Source organism: Ammospiza nelsoni, chromosome 1 (assembly GCF_027579445.1).
Source record: "Ammospiza nelsoni isolate bAmmNel1 chromosome 1, bAmmNel1.pri, whole genome shotgun sequence".
Taxonomy (NCBI): Eukaryota; Metazoa; Chordata; class Aves; order Passeriformes; family Passerellidae; genus Ammospiza; species Ammospiza nelsoni.
Genome location: NC_080633.1, coordinates 123243753 through 123261638, shown reverse-complemented (window position 1 = coordinate 123261638; position 17886 = coordinate 123243753).

Genomic DNA, 17886 nt, shown 5'->3' with positions numbered 1-17886 from the left:
ATGATAGCATTTTACAAGGGCATATATGTCCAATGCTGAACCAAAATAAAAATTCACATTTTATGTTAAACAAAGTGTTTTTCTGCTGACACCTTCTGCTGGACTCCTGCTCTACATAATACGGGAGTGGTAAATTACTTGCCATGTTACCAGGCTGCTGAAAGCATTTTAGACATATTACTATAAGCAATAATTTTTATATTGTTGTCAATGAAAACATATCAAAATTAATCAAAGCATGCCAGTTCTTGTGTAAGATGCAGAGATTTTTTCAAATCCCAAATATAAATTTCCTTGACATTTGACATCTTTAAAAAAAAGGAAAAAATGAAGGAAAGAAAAAGACCAAGAGGCCATCACTATCCTAAGCTGCTTAGAGATAAGGCGGTATTAAAAAACAGAGTTCTGTGACCTGGGGTCATTAATTGATTGTTAGACCAAAAATGAATCTGTGAATAACTACTTTGATTCCCTGTATCATCACAAATGCATCCTTCCCACATAACGAGTACACTGATAGGAAAGTTTTCACAGCTGTTTTATCACTCCTTTTACCTCAAGCACTACAGGTTTTGGGCTAACATGAGGTACAGTTCAGTAATATACCCTGTATCAATGCACTGACCTTTTACTGTGACTCTTAGCTCCAGGAAGAACTCAGACTTACAATAAGAGTTTAAATTTGAGAGAGGTTATTTTCCAGATCTCTCTTGTTGCTGTTTGGAGGTCAATTGGTTGCAGTGGGGAGAGTAAAGGGTATTTCTAATCATTCTTAGAGCAATGTATTCTGTTAGAGGGCAGTAATATTAAGAAGGAATGTAGGGAAACAGATAAAATGTAATGAAAGTTGCACAGCATAAAGATTTTGAAGATTTTAACTAAAAATCTACTACTTCTAGATTGTTGAAATGGTTTAACAAGCTGTGGGTTGACCTGTGAAACCCCGATGTTCCAAGGGACTGAGATTGACAGTTGGGTTGGGAACGGTGACCCTGTTAACCCAATGAAGTTTTCAATTCTGAAGCACACAGCAAAGTATCAGTCCTTCTCATTTTCCTGGGTGGAAGTAGCAAGAAAGAGAGCACCCAAGTTTGAGCAGCCTTGACCATTAAGGCAACATATAAAATTGGTGCATAATGATGAACATTACTGGAATCTACAAGGGAAACATGCAGTAGGTATATGGGATAACACTCCTTACTATGAACACTACTGCTGAGCACCTTAGACAAAGACCCCACTGTGTTACAGAAAGGAGGATACATATGCATTTCCACAGGGCTTCCAAAGACTATTATGAATTGTCTTCATGGTAAATATTGGAAAACCATTTGAACCTTTCACCTACTGTCATAAATAACCACTCCATATTCATTAAATATGCAATAAATGTGCTCTGAGGGGATCATATTCATGTTTTTAAAGAACATCCTAAAGAGATTTTTCAGGAGTAGCAATCTGAAAAGTGAGCTGCACCATACTGATGTGGTTATAGATAGCAGGATTAACAGCTGTATTTAAATTCAGTCATTCCATCATGCCACCAATGGCCTTGCCAAAATTATTTTTGCAGTAATACCAAGAGTTGCTGTGTACAGCAGACCAACTCATTGTGTACATTTAGAGAATCAAAGTGGTACTCAAATATAATCAAGTATTTGCTAACTGATGGATCAAGTGAAGGCTCATCTCCTCTTCCAAAATTAGCGTTAAAATGATGTTAAAAACCACGACACAGGGAAACAAGTGAAACAACAGATAGATGCCTTCCTACTAGTGCCAGCAGAGTCATGCAATTTATAGTTGAGGATCGCATTATGCATCCCCTACATCTGAATTACTGTGTCAGGAGAACAGAAACACAACTGCAATTTTCCACACTTTTGGGATGAAACATTCTTCTGACTAAGGTGCTTTTATATCTTCCTTCTCACAGTCTCTCCTCCTGTCTATCTTGCTTGCACAACAAATAGCTGGTAGCCACCTCTACATACTTTACATGTTGGGATGAAGGAAGCAGAGAAAAGGACCTTCCTTCTTATCAAAGAAATGGGTTAAATGAAGACAAGTTATGGAAAGAAGTAGAATGGCAAAATTTCTTTTCATTTTATGCCTTTCTGTGGGTTGATCAGAACAAGTCAAGAAAATGCATGCAAAAAATGGTAGATTGCGCGAGGGCGTAAGTGGCCCTGAAGTCCGGCTAGCTTAGGAGAAGCAGCCGACGCCTCTGCGCATCTGAGGACCAGCCCCCCTCGGCGTCCTGGCCTCGGGCTGGGCTGGATTGCGGACGTGGATAGAAGCGCGCCGATGAGTTGAGGAAAGGAGGCGACCACTCACTGGGGTAAAAACGTTGGTTTATTGAAGATGGACGGAACCAACCACAGGGAGGGCACCGACCAGCAAATGGCAACGAACAGGGGGAGCAACAAGGTTTTAAAGAAGAGGGGTGGAGAAAGGAGGGACGCCCAGCTAGCCAATAACAGAACAACAAGGGAGGTACAAGACTTAATGGACATACAAGAACAACCAATAAATACAAAGTAGAGGAGGGGCCCCGGGACCACAGCCAACCACAACCCCCAGAGAGAAGAAGCTTCTAGAACAGAGGGAGGAGTGGGGGTGATTGACTGGGCCCAGGGAGGAGGAAAACTTGACTTATAAGGATAAGAAGGGGGAGGAGAAGTTACATGACCCAAGAGCTTGGGTTACATGACTAAGGGGGAGGGGGTAACCATGGAAACTAAACGGGCAGGAGAACAGTGGCGGGAAAACTGTGAGGGGAAGAACCATTTACAAGAACATAGGGGAAGATACACAAAATGGGGGAGCAAACAGGGAAACTTAAAAACACATTACAACATCTCCCCGTTTCTTAACAAATAAAAATAAAAAGAACAAGGCAGTCCGTAGAAACTTAAAACTCAGGGACCCGCGGCTGGTCCAGCCAGTCCTCGCCTTCTTCGAGCTGGGGTTCATCCGACCATGGATGATCAAAGGGCGGCACGGTTGACCCCTCCTCATCCGCAGCTTCTTCGGCCTCCGAGGAGAGGTCCCCCAGCTCGATGGGCTCCTCTAAGGGAACGGCAGCATGATGGACAGATGGCGAGGTAGCTCTGGCTAACACTCTCTGGACCAGACCGCGGACCAACATAAAGAAAACTAAAAGTATAAATAAGCTCAAAACAACTTTAGAAACTGATTCTATAATTGAACTGGCCCACCCGCTAAGGCCCCAACCCTTGAAAATGTCCCCCAGCCAGTCTGAAGTCTCCTTCTTGACCTGGTGGACGAGGTCCTGGAGCTTCTTGATGGAGTGCCTGGTGTCCTCGGCTCAGGAAGACAGGTTCAAGCAGCAGAGGCCCTCAAACTCCTCGCAATGATGGTGATGGAGCAGCAATAGAAAATCTATTGCTGCCCGGTTCTGGAGTGTCGCTTTCCTTGTAATTTCCTCGTCTGTAAGGAGGTCGTAAAGTGCGGCTGAAGTAAAATTGGCTTGTTTAGTCACCCAACACTCTAGGCGGCCCAATTCACCTAGAGCTTTCGCCACCGATACCCAAGGCAATAGAATGGTAAAGGCGACGGACTTTGAATGCAACCAATGAGTAATTTCGTCGTCACAATCTTCTGTGAGATCCTTAAGATCTCTTTTAGCTCTGCCCAATTCATATGTGACATTATTCCTCTTCCAATTAACAATTTGGGTCATGTTAGGGGTAAACAGCGTCAGCCGGCCAAAAGTACACGGCCCTCCGACCAGGCCAGAGGGGATGCCTGCCCACGCTCGGTCACCGCAAATCAAAAACACATCCCGAGGAAGGGAGTAAGGGGTCCGGCCAGTAGTGGTGGGGCCGAGGATCTTCAGGACGGCTTGACACCACTGTTTGGCCTGATATTCTTTTTTAGTCTGAAGGACCACCTCACTGCCCCTCTCTACGGGGGTGATGGCGTAATCAAACTGAAAGCAAATAGAGGCATTGGCGGAGCCGAGTAGGTGTAGTTCAGTGGGCTCGGAGGTTGCAGGAGCCAGCCTGAACACTCCGTCTCTCCAGGCATTTGAGGTGGCAAAACTCGGAAGGATAGTGAGGCTCCTGGCCAAAATCGGGGAAAAGGAACGTTGGAAGGTGGGAGGGAACTCGCCTGGAGAGAATGGGATCCCCACAAGGCAAGACGACATCGGGTCCTCTGCTGCACCGGTATCAAGGCAGATACTGTCCTGTCCTAAAGATTGAGCCAAGGCACGCCAAACGTTGACTTTCGGCTGGGGGATGACCCACGACTCCGAAGGTGTCACAAGGAGTCCGCAGGTCAGGATGATTGTTAACAGCAGCTCAGGGTTGGGAACCAGCGATGTTGCAGCGGGGGCCATTGAGGAGATGTAACTGAAATGAAAGAAACCGGTGAAAGTATGACGAAATCACAAAAATGGTTCTTCCCCAAACAGCCAACTTAAATAAAACATACGTTGTGACATGGCTGGAGCGGGAGGAGAGTAGGAAGAAACATGGGATAACAAATCAAGGGGAGGAGGAGAAGCAGGAGGAGAAGGCTCTTCTGAAAGAGGGGGGAGATCTGGAGGAATGGACGGAAGCTGATGGGAAGTCTTCCTCCGCCGCCACCAACACGCCTGCCATACCTGTGACACTGCTCCTGCTTTGGTCCTCTGGTTCGGGACGAAGGGCCTGACCCACTTTGATGGTACCCACCTGGGGCCTGAGGGAGTGGACACGCAAGCGTATCCCCTTCCCCAGGTCACCAGGTCAAAGGGGCCCTCCGTCCGCCAGGTCTCCGGATCCTTAACGAGAACCGGAGGCCTGACTTTAGGCTGCAGCTGCTGGTGGCTGCCGAAATGCCAGACCACTGGAGGATTCTGGCTGTCAAAAGAGCAGTTAAGAAAGTTAAGTGTGTACAAAGCTCTTGACAGCCGGACGTGGGGGGTCTCCACCTTCATCGCCGGTTGTTGGCGTGACAGGATCTTCTTAAGGCTCTGGTGGGCCCTCTCCACCATGGCTTGGCCTGTCGGGGAATAGGGGATGCCAGTCTTATGGACTATTCCCCATTGCTGCAGGAAGCTCCGCAGCTCCTTAGAAGTGTACGCAGGGCCGTTGTCTGTTTTTAAGGCCCTAGGAATGCCCAAGACAGCGAATGCCTGAAGCAGATGCTTCTGGACATCCGCTGCCTTCTCACCTGTGTGGGCAGAAGCATAGATGGCCCCGGAGAAGGTATCGATGGAGACATGGACGTAACACAATTGACCAAAAGACGGGATATGTGTCACATCCATCTGCCACACCTCGCAGCTCGCCAGGCCCCGGGGATTTGCCCCCGAGGCCACGGTGGGCATCTGGTCTTTTTGGCATTGGGGACATGTGGCCACGATCGCCTTGGCCTGGTCCTGCGTCAGGTTGAATTGCCGAACCAGGCCGGGTGCATTCTGGTGAAAGAGCTGGTGGCTGATCTTAGCCTGGCCGAACACATCCGGGAGCGGGCCCTGCGTAACGGCAGCCGCGGCCAAGGAGTCGGCACGGCGGTTGCCTTCCGCAATGAACCCAGGCAGATCGGTGTGTGATCTAACATGCATAACATAAAATGGATGCTCGCGGTGGGAGACCAACTCGACGAGTCTATTCAGTAAATTAAATAAATTTTTGTTGGTAACCTCCTGAAGAACTGCGCACTCAGCTCTAGACACTACACCCGCGACATACGCAGAATCTGTAACCAAATTGAAAGGTCCTGGGAACCTCTGGAACGCCCTGACGACTGCGTCTAACTCAGCAATCTGTGGAGAACCCTCCACAACAGCAACATCGGTCTCCCACTGCTGAGTCTGAGGATCCTTCCAAGTCATTACCGACTTGTGGGATGCTCCAGACGCGTTGGTAAAAACTGTCACGGCATCTAGTGGTTCCCTGCTTTGAACCTTTTTAAGAGATAATTTGAACTCTTTGAATAATTTGTGGGCCGGCCGATCCACTGCGATGCGCCCAGTGTAGCTGTCGAGTGCAAACTGAAGATATTCATTAGTTTGCAGCAATTCTTCGAAGGTTTTCAATTTTAATTGGCCCGATTCCAATTTAATTGGAATGTGTATGTATGAATAATCACACCCTGATTGCCTTCCTGCATTCAGAATTGGCATTATAGTATGCCATCTTCCTTAACATACACTCTCTCTCCCGGTCCCCGGACACCTGCGCTTCAACAAAGCGGTAGAGGCATTCGATGAAGGCCAGGTAGGGCTCCTGCGCACCCTGCCGAACCTCGTCTTCCTCCCATTGGAAGGTGACGACTGCGAGCCTGAAAAAGGCTCGTTCCGCAGCCTGAGCCATCTCCACTAGATGTTGGGGAAAAAGAGCCCGAGCCTGGGCTGCCCCATTCGCCCACTGCCCCTCGCCAACAGGTGCTCCTCCTGAACTATCAGGCCGTCCGCGTCATGAGAAGTTGCAGGATTCCCCCAAAGGTTTGGGAGAACCTCCAAAATCTCCCTCTTCCACTCCGCCACCCAAATCCAAAACTCCATAGGACCTGTCAAGCTGGAGAAGAGAGCCCTCAGGTCAGCAGGCACCAGATCTCCCCGTGCAAGGGCATCACGGAGCAACCCCCGGAAGTATTCAGACTCCCGGGAGTAGTCCTTCTGCGTCTTGCACAGTTCCTTGATCCGTGCCAGTGCTAAAGGCACCCACTGCGCCAGAGAACTCCCCTCTCCGCTCAGGGTGTACAAAACCGGGGCGGCTTCCAACAAGGGCGCCTGCCCCGGCCTCCGGTCATCCACTCCCCCCTCCTCGGAACACAAAGCGTGGGAACCGGAAGTGGAAGAGGTTGAGGCGGGGCCTGGTAGTGAAGTAGGACGAGGGGGTGGGCATGGCACACCACCCCTCTCCGCCCCCTGGGTGGAACATGGGGGAGGAGCCAAACATGAAGGATTGACAGGAGCAACGAGGGAGGGATCCACGGGGGGCTGGACTGGGGGAGGAGATATGGGAGGAGCCGAGGGAGGAGCCGGAATGGTGGGAGGAGTAAGGGCGGGATCGGTAGGGGGCTGTACTGGGGGCGGAGGAACCGCAGGAATCGAGGGAGGAGCCAAATATGAGGGAGGAGCAGGGATGGGATTAGCAGGGGGCTGCACTGAGGGCGGAGAAGTAGGAGGGACGGAAGGAGGATATGAAGGGGGGGAAACCGAAAATGGGGTTGGGTCGGGGGAAGGAAGGGGTTGACGTTGGGGAGGAAAGGGTTGGGAGAACAAGAAGGAGCCCTGGCGGGAGCGACCACGTGGTCACCGCCATCTTGGGCTCCTAGGGAGCCATTTTGCGATTCTTCAACAAACCGAACCAACTTGGAACGAACAACCGGGGACTTGGGGACTGGGGTAGAGGGTGAGGGACGAGAGGATGCCTGGCCAGGGCTCCTCGAAGGGGGAGGCTGAGCAGGTCGGACACCCTGCCTCTTGTCGGCCTTTAGAATCCCCCTCGAGGGCTCCTGCCTGCGGGATACGGGTAAGGATTGAGGGACAAGGGCAACAGAACGAGGGGAGCGAGGGGATAAACTAGAACTTGTGGGACCCTTTCTAAACTCTCCGGACGGGCGGAGTGTAGCATGCACTCTGCCCGCCCAATACGCCACGGTAACCAGCTTTGTCTCTCCGGAATTAACAACTTCATTTAACTTGGCCTCAACGGCTGCCCAAAACCGTGGCTGTCTAGCAAGTTCTGGGGAGACTTCGGGAAACTTAGAAAATACCCACTTAACCAACAACTTTAACTCCTGCTTGGGCGCCGTATGCCCACCAGTAAGTAGCAAACCCTTAACATAATAATAAACCTCCTTTTGGGATTTTCCCATGCCTGCACCCATGGCTCCCTTCTAGCACAGAAATTGCTGTCGCTAGAAGGGGGGAAAATCCTCTGGTGACACACAACCACCCGCTCGGAGAAAACCGCGAACTTAAACAATGAACCGCGCGCCGCCGGCCCCTGCTCCCCCCACTGCCCCCAGGCCAGGGGTTATCAGTCCGGGGGAGAGAAAGAAATTGGGTGGTGGGTCCGGCCCCACGTCTGGGGAAATCCGGCACGCACAGGGAAGTAAAAACAAGAAAGGCACGGGGTTTGAGGAAAATCCTCAGGAGAAGAGGGTGGGGGGTAGGTCCCCAAGGCAGGGCATGTACCCCTAGGGAGAAGGTAAAAAGGCAAGGGGGAAGCCCGGAGAGTCCCCAGGAAAGGGCCCGGACTTACCAATCTGGCGACGGCGGACAAAGGAAAACCAAGCGGGGGTCCTCAACTCTGGAGTCGTCTCTCGGGTGAAAGGAGTCTCGACTCCGATCCTCGGGGAGCGCTGCCCTTAAAACAGGGCCTGCTACCACCCGAGGTAGTATGGCGTTCAAAGGTACTGTAAAGTCCACTCCGCGGGGTCCGGTCAAAGACTGGATGTGGCACTTGCTGCCATGATCTAGTGAACAGTTAGAACATCGACTGGACTTGATGATCTTATAGGTCTCTTCCAGTCTTGAACTTCTGTGATTCTGTGATTCTGTGAATGTCCACCTCGTCAGGCCCCACGTTGGGCGCCACACTGCGCGAGGGTGTAAGTGGCCCTGAAGTCCGGCTAGCTTCGGAGAAGCGGCCGACGCCTCTGCGCATCTGAGGACCAGCCCCCCTCGGCGTCCTGGCCTCGGGCTGGGCTGGATTGCGGACGTGGATAGAAGCGCGCCGATGAGTTGAGGAAAGGAGGCGACCACTCACTGGGGTAAAAACGTTGGTTTATTGAAGATGGACGGAACCAACCACAGGGAGGGCACCGACCAGCAAATGGCAACGAACAGGGGGAGCAACAAGGTTTTAAAGAAGAGGGGTGGAGAAAGGAGGGACGCCCAGCTAGCCAATAACAGAACAACAAGGGAGGTACAAGACTTAATGGACATACAAGAACAACCAATAAATACAAAGTAGAGGAGGGGCCCCGGGACCACAGCCAACCACAACCCCCAGAGAGAAGAAGCTTCTAGAACAGAGGGAGGAGTGGGGGTGATTGACTGGGCCCAGGGAGGAGGAAAACTTGACTTATAAGGATAAGAAGGGGGAGGAGAAGTTACATGACCCAAGAGCTTGGGTTACATGACTAAGGGGGAGGGGGTAACCATGGAAACTAAACGGGCAGGAGAACAGTGGCGGGAAAACTGTGAGGGGAAGAACCATTTACAAGAACATAGGGGAAGATACACAAAATGGGGGAGCAAACAGGGAAACCTAAAAACACATTACAACAGTAGATCTAAAAGATGAGAGGAAAGGAAGCATTTATAAGTTGAAATATGAGTTTCCAGTTAATCACTTTGACTTCAAATGTTTTAAGGTAAAGTTTATAAACCTTTTTCTAGGAACTTTTCTTTAGCATCTGTAAATCAGATGCATCACAGAAGAGTTGTGAAGAGACTGTTCATTTTCTAGCCAAGCATGCACTTGAAATAAAAGTATAACTACTAAGAACTTTAATCACAAAAGGCATTATTTTGAAAATAATATTTTTTCTTATATGATTTTAATGCTCAGTCACTGCATTTGAAATATAAAAATATAGAATAGGGTATTTACAACTCCTGTGTAAATCATGATGGAGAATTCAGACTCTGCTATCAGCTATCTTCTCAAAAAATGTCACAGTGAAGTGGGACATAGAAAGTTAGTAAAATATTAGGCTCTGCTGCAAAAGAACCTGTTATTTACCTGTTTCCTTCCAATAAGATGGTCCCCCCATCACAAAAATTTGTCCCTATATGGATTCCATTTAAGCAGTGAGTCTATTTTGCAAGTAGTCCCCAAACTGTGTGTAGGGCAATATATCTCAAGACTAAATAAAACAAAAACAATTCGTTGTTGAAAAAATTTTGAAACCTGAAAATCTGGCTTTAAAAAACCAGCAGTCACATCAAATTAGTTTGATGTGAACAATTCTTTTTTAGGATTAGGCAACATAGAGAAAAAAAAAGGAACAAGGACAACAGTGCCAGAAAAGAGGAAATAACTGCCACTGCAGACAAAACCAGAAATGAGTGGTAACTAAAGACTTGCTACACTTCAGGCCTCTAGGATGAATGAGCAAATAGTAGCAGGTTATATATGCACCCAATAATGGATAACACAATTAAAGTGTGCAATTCTGTTGTGCTGGCTGGATCCTCCATGTGCACACATGTATGTACATATATTCAAAAAGCTATGTGGGCATGCCCCAGAAAATTTGAACAATCCTTTCCATATCAGCTTTCCACAGTTTCTACCTCTTGCCCCTTTCTGAATTAGAACTAGTCAAACAATTAAACTTGAATATTATTATTCTCGGATTCTGATTACTAAAACCAAATTTATAAATCTTCTAAAACTTGACCTGTCATTACAAAGGGCTATGTGCTTACCAGTACAACTCATTACTGCAAGTCATTATAAAGGTAAGCATACCAAATAGCTATATTCCACATTTCATATTCCATTACTTTCTGCTTGGTCAAACATATAATAAAAATAACTTTGCTTGCTTTTTTTTTTTTTTTTTGAGACTGTTACCATGAAAAAGGACTCATAAAACACCAAGAGAGGCCCAAAAATGCCTTTTAAGAATGTTTTATTTCTATTTGACAAAAATATGGCTTATACTTTTTTTGAAGCAGAGTTCAATTTACACATGACTTCATTCCGCTTCTCCTCGTCTTTGGAAGGTAATCACAGGGTCCAGATGCCAAGCTATGAAAGATCTTCTCCTTTCAGTTTCTTTCTGAATTAAATTAGATTTTGACTTGAAAAATGTGACCACATTATCTGTTTGAACATAAGGAAACTGCACAAATCCCTCATAAGACCTATGTAAAACTCCTTTTATGTTTAAGAAGGGGCAATTTTCTCATGTCCACATTTCTTAGAAAGGAATCTATGCTGCCCTTTAAGGAACTTGCATTCCAGTGCATATTTTTCTGGTGCAAGTTGAATTTAGGAATCAGTAGGAAAATGTGTAATCAATTGGTTATGCAGTATAGAAATTAGATCAAGTTTTGTGAAGATTCCCACTGCAATGATGATTCCATAATACAGCTAAGGTGCCACAGCAAGCTGTAAATATAGCTATGGCTATACATTTTATGATAAACCTTACTCAAAAAAAGCGTAAGGTTTGTCAAAACAAATAAATAAAAAAGGTAACCCCCAAAAAAAGAACCCAAGGACTTCAATCTGAATCTCCACTGGAACTCTATCTGTGTTCACTCATATTTTTCTGTGTCATATGTTAGACCTGTAGAAGCAAAAGTGTATGGTCTCTCCCTTCATTTAATTGGTTTAGTGCAATGGGACTTTTGAGTGGACCAAATAGTAGTAAAGCTGCAGTGAAAGAGTGTAAAATGAATAGTTTAAATACATCTATTGCATGTAAATATTTAAGTACTATCTCTGTATTAAGATAATACTTGTATTAGGGGAATTATAACTCTCAGAGAAGAATTTATATTTTTTTTAATATGTCTCCTTTTTCTCTGTACATTGCTTTTTTTCTTGACAGTTATATGAACTATGCTGTCCAACAATTGATAAAACAGCTTTTTGAGGGTTATGTTCATAACTGCTTTTTAACAATATTTTTATTTCTGAATTCAGTTTGTTTTTATTAAATACTTCACATTTACTACCTCTAGATCTGTATTTTTTTCTAATAGTGAATGCAATTTATAACCATAGAAATTAAAAAGCATTTTTAACATTACTCACAACATTATTGTAGTTATGAATTTAAAGGTATATCTAAGTCACGAGTAGCAGAAAAAAAAATCCTAATAGTGTGACATCCATGTCCCAATACACTAGTATAACAGATGAAGGTTGAAAATAAAAGATCAGGAATAAGCACAGCCTTGTTACCCATGATCCAATAAAGGTGAAATAAGCTGTGAAAGCAAGCATTATAGACATATGAGCCAGCAGGAATACTGCCAAGAATAGTTCATGGGGCACTGAGCAGCTGGATGAAAATCGCTGCTTTTCAGGACCTTTGGTCACTTCTCTAGGCCAGGGGCTCAGCAGCAACCTTACCACTGCCCCTAGCCAGTGCTCCTTTGAAGTACAGCTCATAAATATAAATCAGCCGCTACTTAAGTTGGCAACAGCAACAGTTCAGAATCCTAGAAGTACTGCATTTACTTGTTGGCATTAAAAAAATGCAATTATTGGCTGTTTCCTGTTGTGAGTTAAAGGGAGAACCTGGGTGGGGGTAGAACCATATAACCATTTTCCCATCCTCTCCAGTACGTTGTGCACTTCTAGCAAAAACATTGAGTGTGACTGATGAGCTGGGCACTTCTCTGCACCAAGTGCCCCAAGCATATCAGTAGCTAAAGTCTGTAACTTAGTTCAAAGCATGTGAATCTAACAGGTTGATGGAGAAGCTTAGAATTCAGACCTTCATTGTTCCTAAATTAAATAAAAACACTTACAAAATCTATGCAAGAAAGCAGAGGAAGGCCAATTCTCAACATTGAATTCTTAGTCCCCATACAACTGTCCACAGAAAACAGACAGTTATTTTTGAGAGACAGGATTCATCAAAAAATACTACAATTTGATAAGTTAAATAGTAAATATATTTACAAGTTCAGTGAGAAAACCAGAATTTTTGCCTTTCTCAGCCATATAAAATCAACAAACTAGAGGACTGAATGTTTGAGGAAGGTACGTTGCTCTGCAATCCTCCTGACTTTCCTTCTAAATAGATTTGTGTTCTACGGAGAATCTTTAAGAAATGTTTAATAACAGCTCCTCTATAGCAACCTCACCATCCACAGTGGCAACACTTCAGAGTCACACCTTGGGTAAAGTTCCATCTCTTGTACAGGCTGGCACCAGGTCCCTGGGCTGAGGTCATTCTGTCTATTTTCTGAAATGCTCGTGCATATTAGAAATCACTTTTTCTATGGGTCAATTTTTACAAACATCAGCAATATTTCTATCATATTCACAACAATATCTGCTCATTTTCACTCTAAAAGTTAACAGAAAACCAAACAGCAACAAAAAACTCTCCTGCTCCAATTCAAAATCTGATAAAAATCAAAAGGTTTTCAGTTTTTCCAATATTAGTTGACTTCATTTTAGAAGAATATTGTTATGTAAGGTTAGCAATTTGGAATCATATCTGTACATATCCATTAAAGAGAAATATGAAATAAAAGAAGAACTCAAATAATTGTGATAGATTAGTATATTTAGAATAAGAACAAACCAAAATTCTACAACTGATCATTATCTTCAAGCCTTCAGTTACTTTATAAGGCCAGGAAATTTAATTTTAATTGAATAAATGTTATAGGACTCTAATCACTATATGATACAAATCAAATTTAAACAACTACAACTCATTAAAAACACAGAAAAAAAATTTACTGGGGTGAAATTTTCATGAACATTAATACAGTTAGGGGGCAGAAAAAAATTCTTGCTGTTACTGTGGTTGTTGTACCTGCTGGCAGTCTTTGCCTGAAGACTTGATAAGACCTTTTTGACTATATTAGTCTGTATTATTTCTAAAGGCTCTGAGTTTAATATTAAGACAGGCTGCATCAGCTGTTATATTAAAATGCAAATTAGTGGCAAAATAAAAAGAATGCAGAAACAGTCTTAGGGCCAGCTCTGTGCTTGGATTGTATTTGCACATGTTTATGTTAGATTGTAAACAAAAGTCATCTCCTTAGCCAGCATCATCTGGAAATGTGCTATAGTGTGAACATAGGAAATAAAAAACTGGAAAGGAAAATACTTGCAATTACTGCAACCATGCTGATAAATATCACCCAGAAAATAAAATATTATTTCATGGACAGCCTCATTCCTTCTGGTTTTCTTTATGAACTCCTATCCCAAACCCTCCAAAAACCCTAAAACAAAACAATCATGACCACCAATGATTTTATTCGTATTTCTGAATGTAAAACTAAGGAAGTATCTGACATACATAATTCCTGTAGTGTGATAAATTTCCAGAGGATTAGTTTTCTTGAAAACATATTTGAAATTCTTGCACATATTTGATATTCAATTCAATTCAATTCAATACCTTTTAGCCATAAATAGATAAAAGATGACAGTACTAGTGTAAAGCTGAGGTTCTTATATATTCATACATCTTATGGAGAGAGATGGGGCAAAAAGCTGTTCTTTGACTTTATTGGGCAGCCTCACTTTTAATTTTTTTATGACCTGGAAAAGGTTATTTTAAATATGACTTCTTTAACTCAGCTACCCAATACTCATCAATAACTAAAAAAAAAAGAACCTACTGCCTTATCTAAAATTCCCATCCTACACTAAAGATGAAATCCTCTCAGAATCCTTTATTATTGCCCAACTTTATCTGTAAAGTAAGTGACACAATATATATATTGTGTCTCTTCTATATTTTTTTGAAGCATGGACAGAAACGTACTCTTGGTGACTTTATTGGTTTTATACATACTGACTTATCCTGTCTAGTCATTCTATGGCTATCTCACGTTGCTCATATTTTGAAAATACTGTCTTCCTGCTAAATGCAGCCTTTAAAAATAAATTTTCTTAGGAAACACTCTAATTTTGATTATAACTGTGATTTATACAACAAACTAAGTTATTTATAATTTTTTCTTCTGTGTTATATGTATGCTAAAGACACAAAGATAGAGATGTGTCCTCTTCTGATGATAACTGAGAAAGTTCCTGTTACCTTGCTCTCCCTGTGACATTTGGAACCACATCCTCCTTCTGGAAATGACCACGGACTGGTGTCTGCTCGCTCAGGTGTGCATAGGATTTCTTCCTCACCCATTTTAGTTAAATAAGGTGATTTAGTTCAGAGAATTTAAATAAGAACTTTGTACTGGACCAAAATGAATTAGGAAGAAATCACACACACATTTCTGCTGGCATAGCTGAAGAGGCAGTAGCCTATTCAGTCAGCCCAGCTGCAAGTATGTGGTTATGTGACAGCATTGTTGAGGGTCTGAGAACTTTCTACAATATAAACCACAGATAAAACAACTCCTGTCTTCCTAGAAAATATGTTAAACCCCCCCTTAAAAAAACCACATACTAGTCTTAAAACAATAAAAAAATAGAGAGAAAGAAGTGGCAAATTCTGATCTCATTTACATTCAGGTACATCTAAAAGCTTAAACTTTCAAAATGATACCTTACAGAAGTACAATTAGTCAGCTCTTGAAGTTCAACAGTCTGGGTATGGTTCATATATATTGCAAATATACAAACAGTAGTAAAAAGACTTCTTAGAAACTTCAATATGGCTGAAAGGTTTTGCAAGCACTTTAAAATTCCCATTAATTCTATGATATGAAAAATCCTTGCTCGTTTGATGGTCCCATGGAAAGTAATGGGAGTGTTGCAAAGACTAATGGCTGCATAATAGAGCTGATAAATGTGCAAGAGAGAATACAGCAACTTAAGATCATTTGCCATTTTGTATGGTGGAATTTAACATTCCAGAATTTATAATGCATATCTTTAACCAGGTTAATAATGACAGGGTTGGAGTTGGTGCATGTTGTGTTCAATTCTTACAATAAAAAGCTTTAATCTGAAAATAAAATACATTGGGAAACTACTATCAAGTAAATACTCATCTTGATGAACCTCTATGAGCGCAAGAGAAATAGCAAAATGATCAATGAACAGGATAAATTCACTGACAGAAAAGGAATATAATCTCCAATTATGGGATTTCCAAGTGTACATTAAGTCTTTAAATCTTAACTTGCATTAAGTAAGTTGCTGTGATTATACTTCAAACTCAGGAAACTCCACATGTCCAGTCCTTTATTGAATGCATTTGTTACTAAAGACCAAGGAAATGTATTTTCAGGAATAAATAATAAGCTTTTTTCTTCTAAGTTCCACAGATAGAACTATAAATAGCACCTATGACTAAAAATCACTTCTAGATTTTTTTTCAGAATAAGGTAGAATAAAGTAAATAAGTTAGAATCTGAAATCATTAATGAACTAAAGCCATTCTTTTGATTTCCTGACAAAACTTCCATCCAGAAGAGTCAAATACTGGTACTCCAATTAAAGGATATCATGCTCAAGATTTCACTTCTGATCTAAGGACAACTAAAATATCACACCAGATGAGTGAGAGAACAATTCCAAAAATCACATCTTGTGTCTAAGAACACTTTCCAAATGTTTGCTACACGTGAAGAGTATAATATAATTGAAATTTTGCAAAAGATATAATCTTAATCCTTCTGTGCATTGTTTTTCCTTCCACAAATTCCAAATAAAATAATTTGCAGATTAAATACTAACCCTAGTTCTTTCTTTGTATCTGCCAAAGAGATGAGTTATCTCTCATTTTACACCTGACTGAGAAGTGTAAAAAACAGCAAAAACACACTTTCTTGAACATTTAATCCATTCTGACTGAAGTGTACTATTACTAATATGAAATAAAAGAAAATAGAATTATCAGACCATGGGCTTAAAGTCAGCCAAAATTACTACTTTCACTATTCTCATGAGTAGTGGAAAGGCCTCCCCTGAAACTTGAAGAAGTCAATATAATTAGACATACGGAAATCTTTTACAAACTCGTGGAGATTGGTACATGAATGAAGAGTAAGTGTAATAGTGCAGTAAATCTGCAGCTCTGAAAATTCCATGTCTAAGTTCATGGTCACTAGAAGTAAGGAAACTCTACCAGGATAAAGAAAATTCTGCACTGATCTTGGGTTTTATGTCCTTTTCCTAAACTGCACAATGGACCAATATCCATTTGTTACCTTTGCTTGACTCAGAACAGCAGTTCTTGCCCCCTCAGAGAAAAAGACATGGCTTAATGCTTTTAGTCACAAAAAGTATTCCCAATACTGACTTTTTATTTACTATCAAATTAAATATAAAATACCATGCATACCAGGAATTTGACATTAGCAATCCTTTGCATTAAAATCCATAATGGAATACATATGTATATGGAAAATATTTAAAATGGGATAGCACAAATTTGTAATTTAGTACTGATACACAATGGTTGAAATTAATTCCACCAAGAGGTCTTCTGTTTGAAGAAAGTTTGAGTTGGAAATTGTCTTGTTTTTTTTAAATAGCAGCTATTATTGTCAACAGTCTGACTCAGCCTTTGTAGATCTCATATGTGCTTTGAGGATTCTCCTTTATAAAAGTACTTTTTTTATTTTTGCTGATAAGAGACATTCATGATTTCTGAAGAAATAGAGTGGGCTATGTCAAAAAATTAATGAGTTTTTACCCTCCTTTTTTTACTCCTAAATGCAAAAATACCTCCCATTTGGAAAAGAGAAAATGAAAACCTTACAAATCTATGTGGAGTTAAGAATGCCCCAGAGTAGAAAGAAAGTTTTGCCTCAAAATTTCATGCAAATGCTCCCTTTTACACCTTTTAGGACTTCCTTTGCAAAGGATACTCTTCTGGCATGCTTAAAATGAATCCATATTACTGCAATATTTCTTGTAGCAATTTAAGTCCAATACTCTCTTTATTGCTCATGACTTGCTTTGAGCAATCTCTGTATGAAGGAGCTCAATGGGGATTGAAAGTAGAGGAGAAGGAAGTCAAGTATAATACTCTTGTTCCAGATTCAGCATTATTTCTGAAAAAGCAATTGGCAAAAAACTGTTTGCAAAATTAACTTCCAGAATAACTGAGAAGTGTGAATACTTTTTGCAGCTGATTTTATCTTTGGGGCTTTGTGGTGGCTGTGTAATGGGAACTAATGGACTTGGAAAAAAAAAAAAGCTTTTATAACTGCAAGTTGACTTGCTGCCAGAAATTCTCCAACCTCTGTGTCTTGCAGTCAATCAGACACTTGAATAGCCTGGACTTAAA